The sequence below is a fragment of the Sarcophilus harrisii genome, chromosome 3 (genome assembly GCF_902635505.1).
Source record: "Sarcophilus harrisii chromosome 3, mSarHar1.11, whole genome shotgun sequence".
In the NCBI taxonomy this organism is placed as follows: domain Eukaryota; kingdom Metazoa; phylum Chordata; class Mammalia; order Dasyuromorphia; family Dasyuridae; genus Sarcophilus; species Sarcophilus harrisii.
This window is the reverse complement of record NC_045428.1, coordinates 62,555,821-62,566,511: the sequence shown is the minus strand read 5'-3', so window position 1 is coordinate 62,566,511 and position 10,691 is coordinate 62,555,821.

Below are 10,691 nucleotides of genomic sequence, written 5' to 3'. Positions count from 1 at the left end.
AGTTTTATTGAGATAAATGAGTTGTCTCCCTCTGCGATACAGGTTACCATCTTGAATAGTCTTAGAAAGTTCCCAGGAGGGTACAGAGAGGTTCAGATACTTCCTGGAGTCACACAGCCAATATGTGATGGAGAACCATGTTGGACAATGATTTTTTTGTAAATTAGAAACCAGAGCAAGTATTTCACATTGTTAAAGTCTTGCTTGACTTCTCAAAGTTATCTTAACAAAAGCAAATAGTTCATTTGAGATCTTGCAGATTATAGCATTCAAAGAAGGAAGAAACCTTAGATCACTCTCATTTCTCACAGATAAGCCGACTAACAAGCTCAGAGAATCTCTTTTTGCTCCAAGCTGAACACTTCGCAGGAACTTCAGGATTAGGAGTTAGGTGCTCTGACTCCTATCTCAGGACACTTTCCAACTACACAATCAGGCAGCTAGGGTTAGAGTTTGTGACCCTGGACAAGACACTTAATCTCTGTGTTTCAGGTTCCTCATCCATAAAATGGGGATACCTAACAGAGTCATTCTGTTATGAAATAAATATTCACAGTATTTTTGGAAAGTACTTAAAGTGCTTTGTAAATGCCAGTTATTATTACAGTGTGCTGATTTTCATATATTGACTTTGAAGGAATGGAGTAACTATAAAATGATGGGACAAGGTCAAGCATTATGACCCACAAAGATAACAAAATTGCTCCTGATTTGCAGACATTTGAGATAGTGATTGGCTTGTTTGAACAGGAGCTATTTTCGTTCCTTTAGAGGTCAGATTCCTTGCAAATGTCTTCAATTTTTTTAAGGTTGGGAAATGGTCTTTCTGCATTTGTTCTTTGAGACATGTTGCTTATATTAGGGATGTTCTCAGAATTGTTTAAAAACTACCCTGCAGGAAAAAACATGGACACACTTTAAAATTTATTCTGCATCACTTTCTTAAATCTAATTTGGTGTAATCAAAATTTTCTGTTTTGTGATTAATAATGATCTTAGTTCTTCTTTGGTCACAAATTCCTTCCTCCTCCACAAGTCTGAAAGGTAAACTATCCTATGTTCCTCTAATTTATTTATGATCTCGTTCTTTATGCCTAAATCATGGACCCATTTTGATCTTGGTATATGGCGTTAAGTGTGGGTCTATGTTTAATTTCTGCCATACTAATTTCCAGTTTTCCCATCAGTTTTTGTTAAATAATGAATTCTTATCCCAAAAGTTGGGATCTTTGGGTTTGACTTTCTTAAGTCTAGACAATCTATAGAATTCCAAGGAAAACTAAGCTGAATATCCCAGTTTCTTAATACAATCTGAGGGGCATGATGTCCAGAGCCTCCAGCCTGGTATGACCAGGGCTGAATACGACTACTGCTTTTCTTGTTTTGGACAATATAACTCTCTAAATGCAGCTGAGAACCAATCTAGCTTTTCTAGTTGTAATGTCAACATTATCAACCCATGTCAAGTGCGGAATTTACCAAATCTCCAGATCTTTTTCACACATACTATATAATCTTATCGTACTTCTCCTGAGAGACTGTTCTGTTCACATTCTGCTCCATTTCGTTATTCAGCCAATATTTATTGAGCACCTACTCTGTGCTCAGCATCGGGCAAATCTTTGAGCAGTATAAGGACATAAGCAAAAATGGCCCCTGAACCAAGAAGCTTTAAAAGGGTCAGGAAAAATTAAAATTTAAAATGGGACACATGCAGGAAGCTGTAACATAACAATGTGAGACTAGAATAGTATGTGCTGCAAGGAGGTCAGCAGGCAAGGACAGAACCACAGATTTAGCGCTGAAAAACCTGTGATAAATCACCTAGTCCAATTCTTGCATTTTACCAATGAAGAAACTCAATCAGATAGCCAATAAACATTTATTAAGCATTTACTATGTACCAGGCACAAACGGGCTTGGGGAAGTGAGTGGTGACTGACAGGGCTTTTCTTGCTTCTAAACCCAGTGCATCATTCTCTTGAGATCCGTGAGATGGTCAATGAGGTGTGACATTACTGCTGCTTCCATCCACTGTCATTTCCACAGGCATTTTTAGTGACTTTGGAAAATATGATCCCCTAATTTGGTTTGTTACTGCCTTGAATTCAATCGAGCCCCCTTGGCTCTGCATTGCAGAGTTTTCAAATGGACTGAGATTAGACTTGAGATTTCATTGGTAAAGGCAACTCCCAGAAGAGCAAATTCATTCCACCAGTACAAGTTTACATCTTTCAGCAACTTGGTTTTAGAGAGCTCCCAGAAGCACTAGGTAACTTGTGAAAAAAACAGTGTCTGGACAAGACTCTGGCCTAACTGGCTTCTCCATCCTGCCTCTTCAGGAAGCATTCCATTGTCTACAAATCACACTTTCTTCTTTCTTTCTTTTTTCCTCTTCCTGATGTTGCCTTGTAGTACTTGAAATTTTGCAGTCAGAAGGGGAAATGTCTGAATCTTAATGTCTTCAAAGTAGCATGACTTTTCAGTCTAGCTTTTGGTTTATTGCATACAAAGTAGGTCATTTTTGTTGTCATTGTCAAATTGATTTGCACTGGAGAGACACTCATCATATTTTCCCGTTTTATCTTTTGATTCTTTCAGAGCTGCTGAGCTGTCCTGACCAGTCTTGGAAGTCCTGCCTTCTATATTACAGTTCTTCATTATTAACTTGTAGGCAGTTCCAACTTAATGAGATTTACAACAGGCTGGTCCATTTCCTTTTCTTCCATAATAATCGTAGGGTTTTAGAGTAGGAAAGAACCTTAGAAATCATATACCAGTGATTCTTTAATATCTTTTTATTTTATTAAATAGTTCTCAATTATGTTTTTAAAAATTTAAACATTTCAAATTTTAAAAAATTCTCTCCCTCCCACCCTTCCCCTATAAACACACATACATATACATAAGTCTACGTATTATATACACACATGTATGTATATCTATAGCTATATAATTCCTTTTCTTAAAGGAATTTTGTCCTAATGCTACTCCAGAACTTGTTCAGGTAACCAATCATTTGCTAATCAAACAAGCAGCATTTTAAAAAAATAGTTTATTTTTTCCAATTATGTGTAAAAATTTATTAATTTTTTATAAAATTTTTTTCCAAATTTTTCTTCCTCCCTCCCTGTCCTCCTTCTTAAGACTGCAAGCCATCTGATCTAGGTTATATATATGCAGTCTTGTTAAACATATTTCTACAATAGTATGTGTAACAAGCATACATTAAGCACTTATAATGTGCAAGGCATCATGCTGGGAATAGAGAGTGTCAGGACTGGAGGAGGAGAAAAATCTTTTGGACTCCTTTTAAGTCTCCTCCTACCTTTAGGATTGGTCTCAAGGCCAGAACTTGCTCTTCATTTAATTTCCTTCGTGACTCTCACTCAGAACCTAAGCTATACTCTCTCTCAACTAGAGACAGTGAGAAGGGGAAGTTTGACATTCAGTTATGTACACTCCTAGGACCTTGTTCCTGGTCTTTGTTTTTTCCTAGATGAAAAAGGCAAGTTAGAGAGTGGCACAGGCTAGGGCAGGGGCAATAGAATAGGTGATAAGCCAGGAATTAAAACCTTTATTTAGGAAGCCCTAAAGGGACTAAGAATATGGGAGAATCCATGAAAATAGGGCAAATTAAGATAAATAACAAGGGACAGGAAAGCTGAGACAATCCTGTTTCCAAATTAGGAAACTGCTTGTATTGTTCAAGATGACTTTGCAGAGCTCTAAACCTCCTGATCCTGATGGTCACTCATACATTTTATTTTTCTGGGCTCCCTCCTTTCTATCTACTATGTTCCCTGTTCTATTCTCTACAAGTCTCCAGTTTTCTTTGACCATTTCTTCCTCTACTTCTCAGCCAGATAAGGCAAGAGAATTGTAGAAGAGTGGATTTGGAGTCAGAAAAATCATGAAATAAAAGAATTTTAACTCTGAGGTTACTTAGTCAAGAATTGCCCCTTCTTTAGTGATCCCAGAAATGGTTAGGCAGCTTTTGATTAAGGCCTTCTGGTGAGGAAGGTCTCTTCCTCTTATCTGATCCTATAACAAAGCAAGGATTTATGATGAACTTATTTCAAAGAGGACAGCAGAACAAGAGAGAACTAAAGCTGACTAATACAGATTTTAGAGAGGAGAAATTTGGAGAACTTATTTATTTGTGGAATAATCTCTGGCTCCAGATTCTAGCGTTGACATCTGTAAGGGAAGATTGCAAGGTTGTTACTGTTATTTTAAGACGGGAAATGTAGACGCGTAGGTAGGCAGCAGCAATGAGAATATTAGGGAGAGATTGAAGATATTTGAGTATGTGTATATAAAATGGTGGTAGGAGCAATCTGATGGAGAACATGGGGCGGGAGTGTTAGACACATTCCATCTGTCCATCTCTCATTCTTATTTAAGCCAAACAACTCTTTGCTTAACACTATATGTCATCCAAGTTCCATTCTCAGACAATACTTTCTTAATCAGATGATATCTGCCCCCCCTTTTTTTTTTCCAGAATTTTTTGCCTTGATGAGCAATAGTCAAGAAAAGACTATCTAGGCCCCCAGAGTCCAAAGCTACATAATATTTCGTAATTAGTTTTAGGTTTTTTCCATCCATTGTATATCCATGTGAAGCACTAGAAATGGGAGGGGATTTCATCAGATTTGACAAATCTGTGGTACATCCCTGTCATGTCTCAGCCCCCTCTTCATTATTTTCAGCTCAGCAAATAGCTGCCTTAACACCTCTCATTAAGGACTCACCCATTATAACTTCTCTTACTGTCTGATCCCTCAAAGGAGACCTTGTATGGCTCCACAACCTCCCATTCTTTAAACAAGTCTTTTAGACTAGCTCCCTCCTCTTTGGAAAAACTCTCATTTTTTTTTAAAGCTTAATGCTCTTTTTTTCTTTTTCTCCTGTGTGATGTTTCTTCTGCCTTCCAACCTTCTGACACAAGGATTTCCCTTTTACTTCCTTTTCCATCTTTATTATAATATTGAAGAGTTTCTGTTTTTTCAAAGACTAATTCATTCCCCTTGATAACTTGGAAAATGGATTGCCATTTCTCAAACCTTTTATTTTCTTTTCTATCAGGAAATTAGCCTGTAGGTTCAGTGTAGATAACAGGCTATCGATAGCATGATAGAAATAGAAATATCTCATTCTCAATTCAGGTTACTTATTGGAAAGTCTTATCTTTCTTGTTAGAAGCTCCTTTGGAGAAATGGACTGTTATTTTATTTTTTGGAGTCTTCAACTCTGTCCAAAGGTAAATGAAATAGCGCGAATAAAATTCAGAATAGCTAAGGTGTTTGCAATTTAGAAATCATTAATTGTTTATTTACCTGCCAGGTCGGATGGACTCTCAGTAGAGTACCATCCCCAACCCAAATAGAGACAGGCTTATAAACAATTCTTGTTCTGCCTTGCAGTTACAACCGTGACTTGACTTCTCACTTGAAAAGGGGGTTGCTAGGGAGCTTACAGGATGTCTGACGTTGTTAGGCAAGCATTCCTTCTGAACATAGTTGAGCAACATTTTCCTATAAGCCCGAGGCCCCTTGACCCAGGGATGGGGGGGTGGGGGTGGGCAGTATTTTGTCCATTTCAGTGAACAAGTTCTATTGCAATCACCCAACTTTTTTTTTTTTTTTCTTTTTACCTTATTTAACCAACAACCTCATTTTTTCTGGTTAAATCTTTCCAATCCTTTCCTTACAGCTTATGTCATTCTTTCTCTGTATCTCCTTATTTTTTGGGTCCTTCATTTTGTTCTTTTCCCTTTGCCTTCCGTATTTCTACTTTCTAAATTCATTTTTATCTTTTTTATATTTTTCTTACCTTTTTTTAAAAATATTTTTTACATTTTATCTTTCACAATTCTTTTTTCCTCTTTGGCTCAAGACCTCTGCTTTCTTCCACACAAACTTCTCTCAAGGAATGTAGAAAAAGCAGTCTAGGGTCTGCTACATTGGACAAGTCACATGAAGTCTTTGGCTCTCAGCTTCTTCCTGTGCAAAATGGGGAGGGTGGTCAATTAGATTAGTAGGTCTCTTTGAGCTCTAAATCCTATGAGCTTTTGGATTCCCAATTATGAACTGTCTCATGACTTACCCCATTTAAGGAGCCCTGTTTTTTAGTTATACTGTATCTCCTTTCCTTCACTAAGAACAGTTGCAGGTCCAGAATATTAAAACCCTTAGAGTCCCAAGGTTATGATTATGAATAAATTCCTTCTTTTCCCCTCTGGGTTTCAGTTCCTGCACCTGTAGAAAAAAAAGTTCCGAGTCTACAACTTGGAACCTATCATAACTATGCTGTCTCTGGCTCAGTCTCCATCTTATTTGGAATCTCTCTGGCAAGATTTCCAATGATATAACATTACACCAAGAAACAAACAAATAACAATGGCAACAACAAAACCCCAAGTATTCACATGAATTCTGTGCTTTAGGGAATAGGAGAACACTGCTTGGTTGTGGGAGAACTCACAGGAAGAGATGCTTTTCTGCAATAGGATTTATTTCTGAAACTTGAGTGTGGGCTTAGTGAGTGGACAGACGCCATGTTGTGGTGAATAAACTGAACTGTGCACCACAGGAGTGGTGAACAGCAAATCTTGTGTTACTATTCTAAGTAAGTGGAGGCGGGGACCAGTCACTGTTAAGAATTGGGGACTTCAGCTCAGTTTACTGTAGCAGAGCCAGGAGCTACCCAAACCCTTCCCCTAAGTGATTCCTGAAAACTGCTAAACTGGGAGAGTTATGATCAAGTGAGGCAAAAATTAATCAGCATATTAACCTGGAAACCATTAAGTCTACCCAGGGAGTGGGTGAGTGATTTAGAAAAAGCCGATTCCAAGGCTGTTTTCCCTTTAGACCTCTACAGCACCCATTTTGCTTTACCACACATGATATTGCTTTATATCCGTTTCAGCAACTTATTTTTAGAAGGCCAGCTACGGTGGCTAGTGGGGGTCAGTGGTAGATATCTGTAGTTTTTGTTTTGAGGGAAGCTAAGACTGATGGGTCACCTGAGTCCAGGACTCAGTAGAATGCCAACTGAATGTCCACACTAAGTCTGACATCAATACACTGAGCCTCTAGAAATGGAGCATTACCAGTGTCAAAGGAGACATGGATTAGATCAGCCTGGGATAAGGTTAAAACTTTCATGCTTAAAATTTAGGGATTAGACCAGTGAGCTAGGGGGAGACTCTAAAGAAAGAAAAAATCCAACTGGATTTAGTGAAATAAGGACCAGATTCAGAGTCAGAAAATTGAATTCAAATCTTGGCGCTATCATTTATTATATAAATTTGAAGCAAGTCATTTCACTTTCCTGAGCTTTCTACAGGTATTCCTCTATCAAATGATCATAGCAACCCTTGTACCACCTGCCTCACAGAGGAGTGGTAAAGATCAAAATGACTGGCATTTTTATGTAGTTCTTTATGGTTTACAAAATACACAACTTAATGAGGGAAGAACCACCTATGTATTCTTATGTACATTTTGAACCAAGAGCAGTAATGAAATATGATTATTTCAGATATTATTGATATTTTTCCCAAAGTATATAGTAAGCCACTTGAGGGTAGGTGCTATGCTATTTCATTTTTCTATCAGAAGAAGAACGCAAATACCTGCACTTTTCTTTGACCCACTGTGGCCTTTCCTTATGTTGGACTGCATGGACTGCAATGAAATGTGATTATTTTAGGTATTATTGGTATTTCTCCCAAAGAATATTGTAAGTTACTTGAAGGTAGGTGCTATGCTGTTTCATTTTTCTATCAGAAGGATGCAAATACTTGTACTTTTCTTGGACTCACTGTGGACTTTCCCTATATTGGACCTTAGGGAATCCTTTGCCATATTGGAATATAAGATCTATGAACTGTGCCTTATCCTAACCTTTGTATCTCTCCCAGTGACTCTCCTGGATCATCAGTTCAGAAAAAGCCCCAATCATGCTTCCTTTCACTCCCAGCTCACTGGACCTTCTCCTGCTCCATGCCCTCTGCCTCACTCCCCTCGTCTTCCATTTCTCCCCGTCTCGGCCCTAGAATCTGGAATGTGATCAAACGACGCGGTCATGATTTCTGCATGGAGTGTAATTTCTGCATGGAGTGCGTCCCTTGATTCCTCCACTGTCCTGGGGCCAATTTCAGACCAGAATTCCTTCTCTCTGGTCACTGCTCCCCTTTATGTAGTCTTCCTTAATTTAATACACACGCCAAGAGGACAGGAAATAAAGCATTTATTAAGCATTTACCATGTGCAAATCACTGATTCAAAGAGAAAAGTTAGTCCCTTCTCTCAAAAAGCTCTCATTCTAATGGCGAGAGACAACACATATACAGGGAAGGTTTCAGTGACCAGCCTGATAAAAAAGTCCCATGGTACTTAACATACACTGTCAAAGCCTCTTTTTTAATGTCAATTCCATTGATAACATAGTGATTTCTGATGTCAAATATTTTTAACACCATCCAGGCAAATCACTTCTCCCTGTTTAACTCAATTTCCTCTTCTGTAGAATGAGTTGGAGAAGGAAATGGTAAACCACTGCAGTATCTTTGCCAAGAAAATCTCAAGTAGGGTTACAAAGAGTTGGACATTATCGTCAAATGACTGAACAGCAGCAAAAGGGTTTTGGTGGCAAGAACTTCTCTCCTGGATCTTGCATGCAGCTATGCCAACAATGACCAGATTGCAGTTCCATCAAGTTTGTTTCTTAGAATAATGTCTAAGGGCAGTGGGCTGGAAGCCTTGCTCTTTTCAAGACTCTTGGGTTCAGGGCCCTGGGCTGTCTCCATAAACGTACTGTGACAGCCCATGGACAATTATCAGAATCTGATGGCCAAGTTATCTGCCTGCCTCATCCTTGCTTTCACATTTGTATCTTCAGAATTTTAGTATAGTGCTTGGCTCATAGAAAGTGTTTAATAAATGGTTTTTCATTCATTTGTCCATTTTCTCATCTGTTTGTTCACATTGCTTTGCCCAGAACTTCTATTTACTCTTTATTGAGTTGAATTGTAAGCTCTGTAATTGATGCTAGGAGTTATATAGAATTTGAGCTAAGATAAACATCAAAATTGTGTCCTGATAGGCACAATGAGAATCAGATTGGGATAATCTAGAGTTCTGGATAATACAAAGCATCCCAAGATAAGCAAAAAATTTCCGGTGCCAAGCCAAAGAGAGATTATTGATATAACAAAGAAAGGGGGAAGGGATAGAATAAACATTTATATTAAGTACCTAATCTATGCTAGGCTTTGGGTTAAGCATTTGCAAATATCATCTCATTTGATCTTCACAATAACCCTATGAGGTAAATGCTATTATCCCCATTTTATAGTTGAGGAAACTGAGGAAAACATGTTAAGTGACTTGCCCAGGCTTACCCAACTAGCAAGAGTTTAAAAAAAGTTATAAATTAAAATTTAAAAAGTTATTATAAATGAAATGAGATTTTTAAGTATCTTTAGGGTGATTGATACTCAGTTTTCCTAGATGTTATTGATTGTAAGCCTTTTTCCTTTCAGAATATTGTATTCTCAACTCTCTTCTCCTTTATCTGCTAAATTTTTTGTGATCCTAACTAGCTTCTACATACTTGAGCTTTTTCCTTTTGGATTCTTGAAGTAGTTTTTGACTTGGAAGCTTTAGATTAGGGCTTTGATATTCCTGGGAGTTTTCATTTGGGGATTTCAGGAGGTAAAAAGTGAATTTTTTCTATTTTCATTTTGTCCTCTGGTTCCAATAGATTTGGTCAGTTTTAATTCATGTTTTCTTAAAATATGGTTTCCAAGCTCCTTTTTTTGGTTGTGGTGTTTAGGTAATTCAATAATCATAGATCTTTTTTTTATTCCTCCCTTGTTTGCTAGGTGAATTGTTTTTGATATGAGATTAACATTTTCTATTTTCAGTTTCTTGTAATAAAAATAATCTAATTTATTTTTGTTTGGTTGCAAATACATCTCCTCCTGACCATAGCTATGAGATATATCATCTCTTCTAATATATCTTTTCTAATTTTTTAAAATAATGTGATCTTTAATATTAGGGTTACCCATCCAATTAGAATATATTGTAGATTATGTTGTAAGGAGTTTGTCTAAGCCTAATTTCTGCCAGGCTGCTTTCTAGCTTTCCCAGTAGTTTTTTTTAAACCAAATAGTGAAGTTTTTGTTTTTTTACTAAGTAATTTTTTTTCTCGTTTATCATTTTGACTTTGTTTTAATAATTTCTTATCACCTCTGAATCATTAACTTCTTTTTGGTTCATGCTAATTTTCAGAGAGTTTGTTACTTGGGTAAGTTTGCTGCTTGGTTTGTTTGAACCTCTTTTACTAAACTATTAATTCTCTTTCCATGTATTTTTTGAGCAAAAGCTCTCATTTATAATATTTTTTTTAAACTCATGTTTATTCTATGAGTTCTAGCTGATCTTGTGACCAAGTGCTTTTCTTTGAGGTTTTGCTTTCAGATGTCTTTGCATTATTTTTTCCTTTAGGTTTGTGTTTTGGGACTCTTTGAATTTATAACAATTCTTTTTTTCACCATCCTTTCTGAATTGGGACTTGTTGTTAGATCCAGGCTCTGCATACTTCTGAAGGGAATCTTAAGACTTTTTGTGGCTCGGATGTGGGTTATCTGGAAGTCCTGCTCTTGTTTTCTTTAA